The sequence below is a fragment of the Sus scrofa genome, chromosome 11, assembly GCF_000003025.6.
Source record: "Sus scrofa isolate TJ Tabasco breed Duroc chromosome 11, Sscrofa11.1, whole genome shotgun sequence".
Taxonomy (NCBI): domain Eukaryota; kingdom Metazoa; phylum Chordata; class Mammalia; order Artiodactyla; family Suidae; genus Sus; species Sus scrofa.
In genome coordinates this window covers 27,244,038-27,261,578 of record NC_010453.5, presented here as the reverse complement: position 1 = coordinate 27,261,578, position 17,541 = coordinate 27,244,038, and positions in this window count along the sequence as shown.

Sequence of the window (17,541 nt, the reverse complement as noted above, 5' to 3'; positions counted from 1 at the left end):
CGTAGACTTTTTGATGATGACCATTCTGACTGGTGCACGGTGATATCTCATTGTAGTTTGATTTGCATGTTAATAATTAGTGATGTTGAGCATCTTTCCATGTGCTCTTTGGCTACCTGTATGTCTTCTTCGGACAACTGTCTATTTAGATCTTCTGACAATATATATTTTTTTATTTTTTTGTCTTTTTAGGGCTGCACCTGCAGCATATGGAAGTTCCCAGGCACAGGGTTGAATCAGAGCTGCAACTGCCAGACTACACCAAAGCCAGAGCAATGCCAGAACTGAGCCACGCAACCTACACCACAGCTCATGGCAATGCTGGTTCTTTAACCCCCTGAGCGAGGCCAGGGATCAAACCCAAGTCGCTAATGGGTAGTAGTTGGGTTTGAAACCACTGAGCCACCGCAGGAACTCTGACCATTTTTTGACTGGATTGTTTGATTTTTGTTGTTGTTGATGGCATTGAACTGCGTGAATTGTATGTATATTTTGGAGATTAATTCCTTGTTGGTCGCATCATTTGAAAATATTTTCCCTCATTTTGTAGGTATTTTCTGTTTTGTTTTGTTTATGGTTTTCTTTGCTGTGCCAAAGCTTTTAAGTTTAATTAGGTCCCATTTGTTTTTGGTTTTATTCCCATTACTCTAAATGATGGATCTAAAAGGATATTGCTGCTAACCTATACAGAAAAGAACCTAATACATCTAATTTCTAATGATTCATAACTGAATCACTGTGCTATACACCTGAAACTAACACAGCATTGTAAATTAACTATATTGCAATTAAAATAAATAAATAAAGGATTATTTAGGTGCTCTGTGCCTCACAATAACATTGGTTATCACCTAGAGTCATTAAACATATATCAACGAAAAAATACCACAAAATAGCCTGATGAGCACGAAAGATATCTTGCTTATGGTTGTGAATCCTCTGAAATTTGTGTTTTGACTTGCTTGGCATGAAAGGAAATACCAATAAGTATGCGATACTGGGGAAAATTCAGCCCGAGATAAGGAAACTTAAGAAAAAGAAAATGAAAGGAACTGTTTGAAGTACAAGGATAAAACAAGGCTATTTGTATATAAATATGGAGTGGAGATGGATGGAGGAAAATTAGGGGACAGTTCGATGGAAAACCTTAATCGATTAGAATGCCAACAGCAGAAAGAGACAGAGGAAGAATATCAAAGATTAGATATATGCTATTGCAAACAAAACACATTTAAATGATGCAGTACAGCCAGATATTAGAAAGTAAAATGGTTAACAGCTGAGAGCCTGTTAAGGGGATGTTTATATGTATTGCTATTCTGTACTTTCTGTCTCTCTCTCTGTCTCTCTCCTCTCTCTCTGTCTCTCTCTCTCTCTCTCACACACACACACACACACACACACACACACACACACACACACACATGCATACAAATCAAAATTAATTACCTTCCTCTTCTTCAAGTGTCTGTTTTTGGGACTAGGGAATGTTATCTCTAGAAAATAGAAAAGAGGAAAAATTGAAAGCAATAAAATCCTCGGAATTTTTTAAAGCTCCTGTATAGATACTTCTCTAAATAAAACTTTCAAAACTATGACAAAGTCTCTTTTAACTTACCACAATAATTTCAACTCTTGGTCATGCATATAATAGAAGTGTGGGCTAGTCCAAAATGTTTTCTTTCTTTCTTTCTTTCTTTTTTTTTTAGGGCCGCACCCGTGGCATATGAAGGTTCCCAGGCTAGGGGTCCAATTGGAGCTGTAGCTGCTGGCCTGCACCAGAGCCACAGCAACGCAGGATCCAAGCCGCATCTGCAACCTACACCACAGCTCGGGGAAATGCCGGATCCTTAACCCACTAAGTGAGGCCAGAGATCGAACTGGCAACCTCATGGTTCCTAGTCAGATTCATTAACCACTGAGCCACGATGGGAACTCCCCTAACTTTTATTTATTTTTTTTTTCATTTTTTTTCCACTAGATTTTAGCATGCACTCTATGTTTACATCTGAAAAAAAAAAAAAATCCTGATTTTCAACACCCTTCAATAACATGGAACACCAGACTTAGAAGGAGCATAGAAAGTGTTGATCTTTAACCAAATCTTTCTGTAACTTTATATGACAAAACAAAATAATCACTTCTCAGATTATGATCAAACAACAGCCTGAAGAGACTTGCTTTTTTTTTTTTCTCTAGCTTTTTCTGGGAAAGGCATAATATATTCACATTTCAAAGATGTTTTCCTACTAAGAGATAGACAGGCAAGTGTAAAGAGGAGGGGTGACAGAGTGAATAATGATTTATGTAGAATAGATACTATTGCAGTCAATCCACTGTACAACTGTAAATGTAATAAAGTCATTGAGTGAAAAATAAGTAAATAAATAAATAAATACAATTTTTTTTTAAGTATTTTTGAACACCTGCTAGGTACCAGCAACCAAAGAGATGCAACAAAAAACTTGTCTGGGTTCTTAAGAAAACAAAAAACCATGGTAAAGTGATAAGGAAAGTATATAAATCATATGGAATAGAAAGTAAAATAAGATCAACAAATAGGGCCAGAAAGCAATTCTGGGATGTGTCTTGTAAGATGAAGTTTCAATAGGTAGAGCAAGAAAGAGAATTAAGGGCACAAGAACAGTACAGGTTGCAGGAAGCATGAGAGATGACTGGATAAGAGTTGGAAGTCTAATTGACTGATACATTCTCTTTATGAAATATAAAGAAAAAATAAGATAGAAAAAATAGTATGAAAACTCTTACAGAAGACTTGGTCATACTGAGAAGGCACATAGTAAGAATAATTTTTGCTTTGCTCACAATTCTCTGACTGATTCTTTGCAGTCTCATTACTGAGTTATTTTTCTGCCATTTCTCAGGGTTCTATCCTTGACCTGATATTTAAGACATTTATATGAGCTAATTAATATGTGCTAATCTCTTTTACATACAATGTCAAAAATCACTGACATTCTAATAACTTTCAAATGTATTTCTCCAGCTTGAATGTCTGAACCCATCTCCTAAACTCCAGATCCAAGTTTCCAAATACTTTATGGGTTATTCATCTTGAATATCTCTAAAGCCCTTCAAAGTCAACAGGTGGTCCTTTGCTTCTTCCCTACATTTTCTAAATGACACTATCGGTTTCCTGTTATGGAGGTGGTTTCCCTATTAGCACTGAAAAAAAAGAATTTGCTAAAGGAGTAGCACCTGGGCTGATTCATTCAGAACACGGGACCATTTTCTGAACCTTCGATTCCCTCCTACTCTCACAAGAATTTAAGCCAGTGGCCATCTACCAAAGGCAGCTCTTCTGAATGCTAGGCAGTAGGCAAAGAACTGAGCAGGCAGCAAAAAAATACTTACCCGATTATTTAGATAATTTCTCAGGAAATAAAATTTGACATGGGAGAAGATTGTGAGAATAACAAAGCAAGTAACCATGCTAATAGACATTCAAAAGGCACTAAAAAACAGGCAGGAAAATGAGGGTGATTGAGTTGCATTAAGATGATGCACTTGAATAAAGATGAAAAAATTCTTATGGCTTTTCCCATACATCTTTAAGTCTGGTACCGTGCATGGCTTCAAGTAGCTATTGAATTGACAGGTGTTGACTTTTTCATTTTGCATGAGACCATATAGCCACTAGAACTTTCTGACTTTCTGGACCTCCAAATCTAAGAGTAGGAAGAATAAGGAATAATTTTTAAGACAAGATAAAAGATAAGTAATGAGAACCTGAAATAGCCTAAGAATCAAGGCAGAATACATAGGACAGAAAAAGATGAGGGATAGAACTTCCAAAATATACATGAGGTAGGTATATTTAGCAAAATTAAAAGTAGGTATATAAAGGAAAATTAAAAGTTGGCTCCAAGTGACTGAACCTGGATATCTTGAAAAAAAAAAAGTTAAATCTTCAATAACATTATGTGAGTTTAGAGAACAAGCTGGTTTGGAGATGATGTGGTTGAGTTTGATTTTGGAAGCAGAGGCTGGAGATAAGGCTTAAGGAGCATTTTCATGAATGAATGAAGTATTAATTGAATGAGAGTATTCTTCATGATATCTAAGATTAAATATTTAATAAGTACCACACACAGGGTATGATAAATACAATTATTAAAAATAACATAATGTAGTTTTTATTTAATAATATACAAAAAGGTGTATTTTCTCTCATATCTTTTTTTGTTATATTCCTAGGTAGACATTCTGGGATCATTATTTGTGAAATAAATTGAAATATTGTCATAAATTCCACATCACAGAATTATTTTTGCTGGTAAATGTACAGGTACCTGATTGATTCCTTACCATACTGCAATGCCTTACCATTTACCTGTGTTTTCTTATCTAGATAACATTATCTATTATTAACTTTTTCAGTTAAACACCAAGATTTGTGGTACTTATTTCCCAAAACTGAATGCTTGAATTTATTTTATGATTTGATGAAATAAATTCACATATACTTTTTTATTAATCTGTCTCTCCATTAGCAATATTTTTAATCATCATGTTTGTGAGTCTTGTTATGAAATATTTTTCTCTCCCACATACACCCACATCTCCATTTGGATTAGAATGTCTTTATAAGTATTATTATTTTGGGATTCTTATATAAAATATGATATGACTACATAATTTATATTTCTTTATTATACGTAATACTATAATGGATTTCTCTTAGGCCATTGGTTCTTTGGTATTAAGTACAATTCTGAAGTTAGCCTTCTTGTTTGCAATTATTTCCTGACTAAAATTTATAACATAAATTTTCCCTTGGGTTTCAGTTTCCTCACCTATGGAATAAGGCAGCAAGGCTAGGCAAACTTAGGGTTTTTCCAGATCTAATGTTGGTTAATTCTTTGACTCATATAAGATAGTTGTCTATGTCTAGTACCAAGGCTTCATAATTATTCTCCTGGCTCATTATATCACATTTGTAATGTCATTAAATATTAAGACAGCTTGTGTATATAACACAGTGCTGTGACCTAGAGCCTATGCGCAAAAAACTTTTGTTATAGGTATTTCCATTTTATTTACTTTCTTATATCTGTAATATTAAAGGAAATGTAGGTTAGAAATAGCAGGTAGAAAAAAAAAAAGGGGGGGAGCTTGGACAATAGGGCCTAATAATGATATCCCTTTTGAATATGTAGTAAATAAGTAGTAATTTTATCTTTATTTTATTTTCATCTATTCATTTTTTTCCTTTTCTTTGTGTATTTATTTATTTATTTTTTTAAGGGCCACTCCTGTGGCATATGGAAGTTCCCAGACTAGGGGTCAAGTCGGACCTGCGGCTGCACAGCCACAGCAATATGGGATTCGAGCTTCATCTGTGATATACACCACAGCTCGCAGAAATGCCAGATTCTTTAATCCACTGATTGAGCCCCGGAATCGAACCATCATCCTCATGGATACCAGTCAAGTTCTTAACCCACTGAGCCACAAAGGGAACTCTGCACTTCCATCTATTCTTGATTGAAGAATATTTTCATTTATTCTTGATTGAAAAGCAAATTGTATCATTTTTCTGGCAACGATTGCCCTCTTGGATGATTTATATTGCAAAAAGAATGGCATACTCTCCATGGATATTTGTTGTTATGTTTTTCTTTTTGTGTGACTCTTACGTAGCTGATTTATATCAATTGAGATATCATTATTCTCTGTTGGAGGATGACGCTGTAACTACAGAAGGTTATGGAGGTGTTATATCCAGAATCCAAATGAAGAAGAACTAGCTCAAGTCTTCAGTTTCAGTCAATATTGTAGAAGGCTTTTAGATTCATGTAGAAGCTTACCCTACTGCCAAGCTTTGCCAATTTTACTCCCTTTCATTATTCAAAATAATGTATGTTTCATCTGGGTTAGAGTCATTCATTTGATCCTAGCTTTAGGCAATGAAGTGGTATGTTTCAATTTCTTCTTTGTAATAAGCACCCTGATGAATTATGGGATGGGGATGGGATGAGACACAATGGGAGAGAGAGAATGAGAAAGAGAGAAAAGAGCCAGAATGACAGAGGGAGCAGTGTTAGGAGACATGATGATGACAGGTACTAGGAAAAGTAAATGAGGTATAAAGACTGAAGTAGATTTTGTAAATATTTAGATGATACATCAATAGAGTGGAGGAGAGACCAAACTGAGGATAATTTCAGGTTTAAGGTAATTGAAGGTAATTTGTGGCTTCAGTATCTAGGTGGATGGCGGTGTCGCTCATTCAGATTGAGACTCTCAGACAGATCATCATGGTAGGTTTGGTGTTGTGTAAGGAGTGAGAATGGAATGGCTATGTTTACACTTACTAAGTTTCAGTTACCTATTGGAGAAATTAAACATGTGCATGAATCATGCATCTTGAGGTAACGGGTCCCCAGGATGGCCCCCAATAATTTCTGCCTCCTGGGATTCATACTCTTTTGTGGTTTCCTCCCACGCTGTATCAGCATCGGTCTGTGTGAGCAACAGAAGATGGCAGAAATGATTATAAGTCACTTCAGAACCTAGATCATGAAAAGTAGCATGGCCTCCCCCTTTGCTCTTTCTTGGGTTATTCACACCAGAAGAGGTCAGCAGCCATGGGGTTTTGTAGATATTTTTTAACTGAAGTAGTGTTAATTTGCAATGTTGTGTTAATTTCAAGTGCACAGCAAAGTGATTCAGATAGTATATGTATAATAAAGCTTTTTCAGATTCTTTTTCATTATCGGTTATTACTAGATACCAAGTATATTTCCCTGTGATATAGAGTAGGTCCTTGTTTACCCAGTTTAAATGTAGTAGTATGTATATATAAATCTCAAACTCCTAATTTATCTCTCCACTTCCCCACCCACCCTGGTTATCCATTTTTAGCAACTGTAAGTTTGCCTTCTATGTCTGTGAGTCTATTTCTGTTTTGTAAATAGGTTCATTTGTAGCATTTTTTTTTTTTTTTTGGCTTTTTAGGGCTGCACCCACACTGTGTGGAAGTTCTCAGGCTAAGAGCCGAATCAGAGCGGTAGCTGCCAGCCTACACCACAGCCACCACAATGCAGGGTCCTAAATGCATCTGTGACCTGCATCACAGTTCATGACAATGCCGGATCCTTAACCCACTGAGCAAGGCCAGGGATAGAACCCATGTCCTCATGGATACTAGTTGGATTTGTAACTGCTGAGCCATGATGGGAACTCCTGAAGCATCCTTTTTAGATTCACATATAAGTGATATCATATGTTTGTCTTTCACCGTCTGACTCATTTCCTATAGTATAATCTCCAGGTCCATCCATGTTGCTGCAAATGCATTAGGTCATCCTTGTTTATAGCTGAGTATTTACATCCTTTCATATATCCTTTTTTATATTTATGTACTACACATTCTTTATCTATTCATTTGACAATGGACATTTAGGTTGCTTCCACCCCTTGGCTATTTGTAAATAGTGCTGCAATGAGCATTGGGGTGCAGATATCTTTTTGAATTAGTTTTCTCTGGATATATGCCTAGTCATTGGATTTCAGGATGATGGTCACTCTATTTTTAGTTCTCTTGTTTTATGTTTTTAGGAAACTTGGGTAACACTTGCTCCACATGACAATACTTTGAACTATACTTTTGACAATACTCATGCAAACCATTGTGAAAACAGATTCTCTAGCCCTAGCCAAGTCTTTAGATAACTAAAGCTCTCATCAAGAGATTTCTTATAGTAGCTTGAGACATTATGAGCCATAATATCCAGGTAAGCTGCTCCCAGAGAGAGTCCTGCTCCTCAGATACTGTATGAGAATAAAAATTCTTTTTGCTTTATGTTGCTAAGTTTTGGGATGATTTGTCATGCAACAATAGATAACCAATAAAGGCCTCAATAAAGATAATTAAACCGCAAATAAAGATGAAAATCATGGGCATCAATTTCATAGTTTTGGAGGAGTTTCAATGTTGTATAGAAGGAGACAAATGGAGCAGAGAATCTTAAATACAACAATATTTAAAAGTCATGAATCAGGGAGAAGATAATCCCAAAAATCCTGAGAAGTGGCTAGAAAGGCTTGAAGGGGAAAAAAAGGCAATGTCATAGAAGACACAGGAAGAGAATATTTTGAGAAAGAAGGCGAAGGGAGAATTATAGAACTAATGAATTCTGCTCAAAGGTCAAGCCAAAGAAAGACAAATATAGTGACAGTCAGAAAGTCATCTGTATTGAAAGCAATTTCAGGGAAGAGTTAAAAATGGAAACAACAAAAAAAGTGAGTTGAAACTAGACCTTGGATTGTCCTGAGGGCAAATGCCTGTTATGATCACTACCATGATCCAATGGTTGACTTCAGAAGAGCAGCAAATTTTAATTTTGGAAGGGAACTACAAGTGGTCTCATGTGCAACGCATTCTTCATCTACCACAGAAGCAACATTTAGGTCCTCGGATTTCCAATGCAAAAAATATACCAACTACGAGCTCAAGTGAAAGAATCGACAGACACACAAGACGACAAATCACTGTGAAAAGAAAACTAATTGAGATTCTTAAGAAATTCGGATACTGACACTTCCAGAAAAGAATGTAAAATGATTATATCTAAAAGCATGAATGCTAAAATATGAAGTCACAAAATGATCAAATATTAAAGAAGCCCAGAAACTGGAGTTCCCATCATGGCGCACTGGAAACAAATCCGACTAGGAACCATGAGGTTGGGGGTTCAATCCCTGGCCTCACTCAGTGTGTTAAGGATCCGACATTGCCCTGAGCTGTGGTGTAGGTCGCAGATTTGGCTTGGATCTGGTGTTGCTGTGGCTGTGGTGAAGGCCGGAGGCTACAGATCCAATTAGACCCCTAGCCTGGAAACCTCCATATGCTTCGGGTGCAGACCTAAAAAGACCAAAAAAAAAAAAAGAAGTCCAGAAATTAATAGACAGAGTTGAAAGAGAACAAAATGAAACTCTTGACATAGAATTACTAATACTTAAATATTCAATGGTTGGGATAAGCAGCAGATAAGATAGTAGTAATAAAAGAATTAGTTCATTGCTAGCAATTTCTGTAAAATATTGAAGATAGAGACAAAAAAAGGAAAACCTGAAACTAGAGAAGATTAGAAAAAAGTCTAGATATTTAGAAGTGATCCAGACTTCAGCAGAGAGTGATGGGAATATGAGAAATAAATATATACATACACACTCACTTATGTATATACTTATGTGTGTATGTGTATAAAAGTATATAAATGTATTTAAAATTTTAAAATATTTATTATATATGTATATAAATAAATGTATATAAATAAATATATTTAAATATTAAATATAATATACTCATGTGTGTGTATGTATATATGCATTAAAGAGAGAGCCAAGGAGAATAGAACGGGACCAGTGAAACAGAATTAGTTAGACTAACCAATATATGAAGGAAAATATATATAACACAGGTGACTTTGCAGATCACTTGGGACAATTCCAAAGATGATACCGGGACAAATTATATTCACATGGGGAAAAATAAAATTATATTGCTACTTCAAACTCTATAAGACACAGTCAACAAAAATTTTCTGGAATAATTACCATACACTGCATTTATTATTGGTCATTCACCAATGATAAGTACAGTATTTCCTTTCATATATATATTATACCCATGCCTTCCTGTCCCTCTCTTATCCTATTTGGATTATTGAACCATCTTTCTAGATGATATTTCTCTTTCCAAAGTCGCTTTAATCCCCACACTCCTTCCAAAAGAATCTGTCTGTAATGTAAACCTGATTATGTTCTTCTTGCTTTAATGACTTCTACTCTCTCTGGAATGAAGTAAATATTCCATGGCATGCCAAGAACTTTCTCGTCTCTGCTGATCCCCCAGCTTCCTGATGTACCATTAAAATGTGAACATAAATGTCTGTGTATTCTACTACTCTGAGTTCCCTGAACCCAATATTCTCATGTTCTCTCATCCTGTTCTGCATTTGTCTCTACCCCTTCTTTCCTGTCAAGACATGTACAGCCACATCGAGCTTTGTCCTCATTCAGAAATTTGTTTCTCATCTTTTTAGTCTCAGGGTAATCATTGCCTCTTCAGTGAAGTAAGTAGGGACTTCTCATTTTCTGTACAGCCTTCTGTCACAGCACTTAAAACATGAATCTACAGTACTTGCTGACTTTTATATCTCCCCACTAAAATAGAAGCTCATTGAGGATGGGAATTTTTAGACAGTCCCAAGGTTTACAACAAGGCTTCCTCATTTTTCAATGGAATTAAAGAAAACAGCAGAAATCATCAAAACCAAAACCAAACGCAAACTTAAGGTATGAATTGATTCTTCTTGAAATCCTTCTAAATCATAGCCATTCTGGATTTGTTCAAAATTATTGTGGTAGAGAAAACTACTGGATCAGAAAGGTCCAAAATGACAAAGCAGTAATAGGAAAGCAAGGATTGTAACAATAGCCTTTGACCTGGGTTTTGGTCATGTGATTTGCTTTGGAGAGCAGGTTAGCGAAGGATGTGAAATAGGCAGGAATGGCACAGGTTGACTCCTTGTGCTTCTTCTGTAACCCTTAGAAGAAAAAGTCCTGGCTAGACCACAAGTGTTTTGGTTTTTGGTTTGTTTTTTCTTTTTTCTCCACTTGTTTTTGTCCTTCAAAAATGCAAGTGCATCCATAATCATTCCTTGCAGGTAATAGGATTCTGATTAAAAGGCTCTATTGAACTGTGACTTATCTCTCTACTTGGAATTTGCAAATGCTAATGAACTTACATATTTTTCTTCTGTGCCTCACAGACATCCAGTTCACTCTGTTCCCACCTGATTTCCAGAAAAAGCCACAGTATCATCCCATTGTCCCGAAGTAGGGCTTATTTACTTAGCCAAAAATGTTCACCTCTGGCAGTCACATGTAAATCCCAAACCCAAGCCACGTCAATCAAGGTCCTAACTCAGAGGTAAACTATGCCCTTGAGACTAGCACCAGATTTGTGTTTTTACTGAACACAATTCTACAGAAACCATTTGAATCCTTCTGTGACAAATGGAAAAAGTTTGTCTGACTCACAGGTGTAACATAGAGAAAAAGACAGCCCTGAGTGGGAAAAAAAAAAAAAAAAATGAGGTCACAGCAAGAAAAAGGTCTAGTCAGGTTACTCAAAAATCTCAAGCATCATAAAAAGTAAATCAAAGAGCCATAACAGGATTTCTGGAGACATCAGTGTTTCAGCAACTTGGCAGCTCAGTTTATTAGAGAAGAGTGATAATGAGGCCATGCTGTAGGGCCCTGAGTGGACCACTTACTTTGGCTGAGCTCCAAGGCCACAGACTTCACCCCTCACCCAAATCAGCAGCCGTGAAACATTTGCTGTCAGTTACAATGGGACTTGGTTGAAACAGTTTTGATGAAGCCATGTACATCCATCACTGCCCGCAGAAAAATCAGGTCAAGAGACACGTTCTATTGATGGAGTGTGTAAGAGGTTGGATGACTCATCCTGGGAAAGAAATACAATATTATAAAGCTGAAAGTTTTATCAGTTTTCAGTTTCTCCTCCTGTTCTTTGTTCATATTGTTTCATTTCATAATTCATTAGCTAAAATGGGCCACGGGTCATTTATGGCAGTGGTTCACTTAGTCTCCTTAATCTGGGTCAGATAAATCCTGGAGTATGAATAGCCCACAGGGAACAAAATAATTCTTTTGAATATGCAATAAATATCCATTCTTGCGAACACTTCTAGAGACACTGCCATAATTATATCTGGATTATTAGCTGAACCAAAAGACATTATGTGGAAAAAGAACAGAGAAATAGTTTTTTTTAGTCAATTTATAAAAAAAAAAATTCTGAGTTTTATTATACTTGTGGATATTTCACCATGGCCTTAGTGACTAAGGTTCCTAGTGAAAGTGGACAACATCGTCCACAAGCAAGGTCTCAAAAATGTCTGTTTAATAGAAAACACTTTGTTAGGGGGTGGTGTTATAATGAGAAATGTTAATAATAGTGAAAGATATATTTATTTAATATAACGATGAAATATTTATATGCAAATTATAAGTATTCTTCTACTTGGCTAATTTTTACATATTCTCATCAATAAGCAATTACCTGGGCAAAATATCATCTTTCATTCTAATAAACGGGGTACCACTAAGTGTAAAGTACAGCATGTAGAACCAAGTAATGCTATCTGGTAACTCTTAAAAATATTCATTGCTCCTTATAAAACCAGGAGTTCTATGACTTAGACTTGAGTGAAAAAAATGAATCTGTACTTGGCGTTCCTGACTTCCTACAGAATTTTTTAAAGAGTATTAAACAAAGCAATACTACCTAAACAAAGGAGAGCAAAAGAGAAAAATTGGAGAAATTGTAAGTAGTTTAACAGCAGTGAAGATACAGAACTCAAATTGCTTTCTCACACAGTTTTCCTCCAAAGTGGTACTGGCCTGACAGTCACCCAAATCTAGAATGTTCCCTAAACCCAGGGAATAAACATACACGTTCAAGGGGACGACACACATTTTCAAAAGTTTCATGAGCCAAAAACCCCTAAGAAAAGTGGGCCATCTAGAAGGGAAATGCAACTGGTATAAATTAGCATTATCAAGTTTCATAAATTATGAGCAGTTATGAAATCAAAAATTATTAACTCACGATTATGCATTAGGAAATGAAAATAAAATCTAGAATAATTTAGAAACAAATAATGGCTGCCAAGGAATAAATAGACATTATTATGAGCAACAGATCTCAGACACTTGAAAAAAAATGTTTTAACAAATCTCTAATGGGTCTGACCTAAGTCAAACAGACTTGTACCAGGCGAAGAGAAACATTAGAAACACATTTACATGTCCTAGTCAGGATTTACCTTATTCTTGACCATCCTATCCTGGTTGTTTGGGTTTTTTGTTTGTTTGTTTGTTTGTTTGCTTTTTAGGGCTGCACCTGAAGCATATGGAAGTTCCCAGCCTAGGAATCCAATTGGAGCTACAGCTGCAGGCCTACACCGCAGCTCATGGCAATGCTGGATCCTTAACCACTTGAGAGAGGCCAGGGATCAAACCCGAATCCTCATAGATCCTCATCAGGTTTGTCAACCACTAAACCACAAAGGGAACTCCCTAACCTGGTTGATTTTAATGATGACAAAGAAACAAATTAATCAAGAGACATTTTCATCATTAGAAAATGACAACTTCCACATATCGTATGGACATGTAATAAATACTGGTTAGGGGATATATGACATAGGACCCTGATTTAAAAAAAAAAAAAAAACAGTAAACACGGAAAAGACATAAAATTTTTATTCAATATAAAGTCAAGAAATGATCGAGTAGATTGAATAATATAATTGTCTATGTAATTATCTCCATAGACTTATAACTTATATGAAAACAAGGTAGTTGAAATATCCAAACAAAATTAAGAACACATTCAAAACAATTATAAAAAGAAAATGGAGAAAAAAAGGAGCTTCTCAATTAAAAAACAATAGTGGTAGACTTCTAATGTAAAACATATACACAGGGTACTTAAAACCCCAAATATAAAGAATTGGGAATTCTAGGAAAGTGTATTTGAAGTTAGAGACATGATAATAGAATTTCAGAACAACTGTATAAAAGGGAATTGTATACAGGTAGAATTATAGTCTCATTTTCTTTGCATGTTTTAATGGAAAAATTTTACTCACATTTTGAGAATAGATTTTCATAAGAATATAAGACCAGTTCATTAAAAATTCTGTGAGGGATTTGAAAAGGTATAACTTTCTATTTAAAATAGCCACTATTTGCATCTAGTTAATAGAAAGAAAAAAAAAAAAGCACTAAGAAGAAAAAGAAAAGAATAAAAAGGAACAATTTTTGAAGATTGTTCTTCTTTCTCATTGATCCGTGAGGCCAAGCAATAACTTGGGCAGTTTTTTTGTCACCTTCTCTTGTTATTTTTATTTATTTATTTTTCTCCCAAGTCTAGAGAAAGAGGCATGGGGTCTTAAACTTCTTCACAGGAGTTTTGTGTAGATAAAGCTGGGAGCATCATTTATGGAGGTTGTTTTCAAAGTTTTCAAGGTCATAGGTGGCCCTATGCTATCTTCCTATCTCTGTCAGGAGTGATGTTGACTCCCAGCAACTCCGTCTACCTGCCCTCCCAGAAAGAGCCCTACAAGCTGTGCTCACAGAGGGGGGACTCAGAATCTCAGGGAGCATGATGATCCTAGCCACACACTGCTCCAGTCTGAATGAGCCCCTTACAAAGAGAGGTGGCAATTATTCTGGAATGCCAGGAATTCAAGTCAAGGCCAGAGATTGTGTACAGTGAGATACACTTTAATGAGTCCAGAGACAAGGTTTCAAACCAGACGGGTGCTGCTAAAAACAGGTGTGCAAGGGAAGGTACCCATTCAGCAGGATTTCTTTGTGTGTGTGTCTTTTTTTCTTTTTTGTCTTTTTTAGGGCCACACCTGCAGTGGGGGTTGAAGCAGAGCTGTACCTGCTGGCCTGCACCACAGCCACAGCAGTGTGGGTCCCAAGCCACATCTGTGACATACACCACAGCTCACGGCAATGGTGGATCCTTGACCCACTGAGCAAGACTAGGGATCAAACCTGCATCCTCATGGATACTAGCTGTTTGTTTCTGCTGCACCACAACAGGAACTCCTCCATTCAAAAGGTTTAGGATTAAAAATTATAATAACCTGCCTGGGGATATCCCAGTAGCATTTTTAGAATAAACTATCTATACAAATTCAGGAAATCAAGTTGTTTGGCTTCATTAGAGATGGTTTCTCTGCAAATCCAGTGAAAGTGACCACTTTGCTTTAACTTAGACTTTATCATCCTCCTGCTCACTCTCCTTTTGGAGAATATTAAAACACAATTCACTCTCCTTCAATTTATGTGGCGATGAGACAGGATAGAAGTGCCACAGAGCTGACAGGTCATATTTTAAATTAAGTTTCCCAAATAAGAATTTAATCTCTTTTCAATAAAAGAGTTATTAACCACTTTTAATTAGGAAAAGCAAGACTGAATCTGGGGTGCTTTCTTCAGCCACCTATACAAGGACTGATCATCAGTCAGTAACAATATCTGGGCTTATCTTCAAAGGGGCTACATTGCAGATGGCCACCAAACACATCTCAGGGGAAAGGACAGGTTGAAATGCACAGCTCCGGGGATATTCCTCAGACCTCACTGTGACTTAATTTACAAAGTCTTTATCTTGATGTCAATGCACAGAGTTTCTTCCTAAATTTACTAAAACTTTTGGCAGTCACTAAATAAGGCCAACCAGGACAACTCACTGCCAATTCAATATGCAAGTTCTTCACCAGGGCAAGAAAGCAGGCTGTATTTACTAAATATATTTGTTGGACATTAGCAGCCTACACATTTCACAACTCCTTCATTTTATTTTTCATCCAATCTGCTTGATATCCACAAAAGGGAGTTTTGTTTTTATTTGAAGATGTCAATGGCAGATGGAAGTATAAATGGGGTCATGTGACCACAGCCAAGAGACCTTTCTCACCCATAGTACATGCAGCTCAAAGACCAACAAAATACAAAAATTGGAGAGAACATGCATCAGTGCTGAAAAGTTCAAAGGATATCTATCATTCACATTTCATGCACCTTAAGTCATTTCTGCCAGATTAGGTTACCAATGAATTGAAGTAAGGAGAAAAAAAGCTAACTTGTTTCATTAAAGAGCTTAGAAAGCAAGCAGAAGGAATCTTGATAACAGCTCACAGCTCCTTCTTCATTTGAAAGGGAGAGAGCAGACCGGGACCATGAATGGATTCTAGTATGATGTTAAGACTTCTGTTATGGAGGCTGCATAAAAGGAACAGAAAGTCACATGTCAGAGCAGCTTCTTAAAGCAGTTGGGTGGGCCATTCTTCAAATTAGGTGGGTAACAAAAAAGCATCTCTGTCAAAAATCATTTGATTGAGGGCTCCAAGTGAAAGAAAGCCATCAGAGTCTTAATACCTTTCCAGTATGGGTGATTGCAACACTCAGAAATGAGCAAGCCGTGTAAATCATCAGACCTGTGAAAAGATACCTTTGAAGAATCAGAAGGATCAAGAGAAATGTCACTCTCTGAAATAGGTTACTACGTATTATTCTAGGAAGTGCTGGCTTTGGTTTTCAAAAATTTTGCACAGTCACAGTGAAATACTGATCTAAAATCAGGAAGGAATATTTAAAGATGAAAGTCACAGTTGTGAATTAAACTATATTACAGACAATGAGAAACATATGGAATACTGCGTAATTGAAATGGTGAACTGAATAACATTCTCAAGGTATTCACCCAGAACTCTGAGGAGATAAATGAACTTATGAAAAAGAAGATAGTCTATCAGATATGATCGACCCAGGATTGTAAAAATACTCACAATTGGAATTCTAAAAAGAGAGATTTTAAAAGACAAAAACAAACCAAAATATAATTAAAGAAAAAATAGCATAGTAACACACACACACACACACACAGTTTCCAGACTTGAAGAAATAACTGAATCTACAGAAATATTGAATGGGTTTACAAGGTATCAGGGGAAATTGCTAAAGAAACCAATATGTACCAAGATGAAAAGTTAGAGTCAATGAAAATAGAAAAAATACACAATTCCAGGAAGAAATAAATAAAGATACATCAAAAATGTTAAAAATGATGTGTTCCTTTAAAAGTTTCAAGATGTGGAGTTCCCGTCCTGGTTCAGTCGTTAACAAATCCGACTAGAACCATGAGGTTGTGGGTTCAATCCTGGCCTTGCTCAGTGGATTAAGGATCCGGAGTTGCCGCCAGCTGTGGTGTAGGTTGCATGTGTGGCTCAGATCCCGTGTTGCTGTGGCTCTGGCATAGGCCGCTGGCTACAGCTCCGGTTAGACCCCTAGCCTGGGAATCTCCATGTGCCAGGGAGTGGCCCTAGAAAAGTCAAAAAGGCAAAAAGATCCCCCCCCAAAAGATTGCTATCAAGATAGCCATAAATTTAAAAAGATAGTATTTAAAAAAAGCACACAGTTAGAAAGTACTTAGAGACTAAATAATTAACTAACACAAAAACTATAAGAAAGCACAGATATAAGACCATTAATGAAGGCCAAAAATGAAACCCTGGAAATAGTCAAGTTGTATTTTTTTCTTTTTTAAAAAAATTGTTTGTAGTAAAGTACAGTTGATTTACTCAAGTTGTATTTTTAAAGTATTGCTGTTATGATTATAAATTAATCAAAATTAAAAAGAAAATTATTATATATTATATGATATATAATATGTAATAGTAATAAAATTCCATAATAGTCTTGTCCACATGTAAATTAGATCAGTAAAAACTAGATATTGAGGAGGAAGGTGGGAAGAAATTAAACATTTAAAATCTTTACCAGGAGAATAAGTATACACTGTTATTTATATTGAGAAAAAAAGATTTTATGAACATTTGAAGGCAATCACTAATAGAAAAATATGTATACTTACCTTCCACATCTGCAGATTAAAAGGAG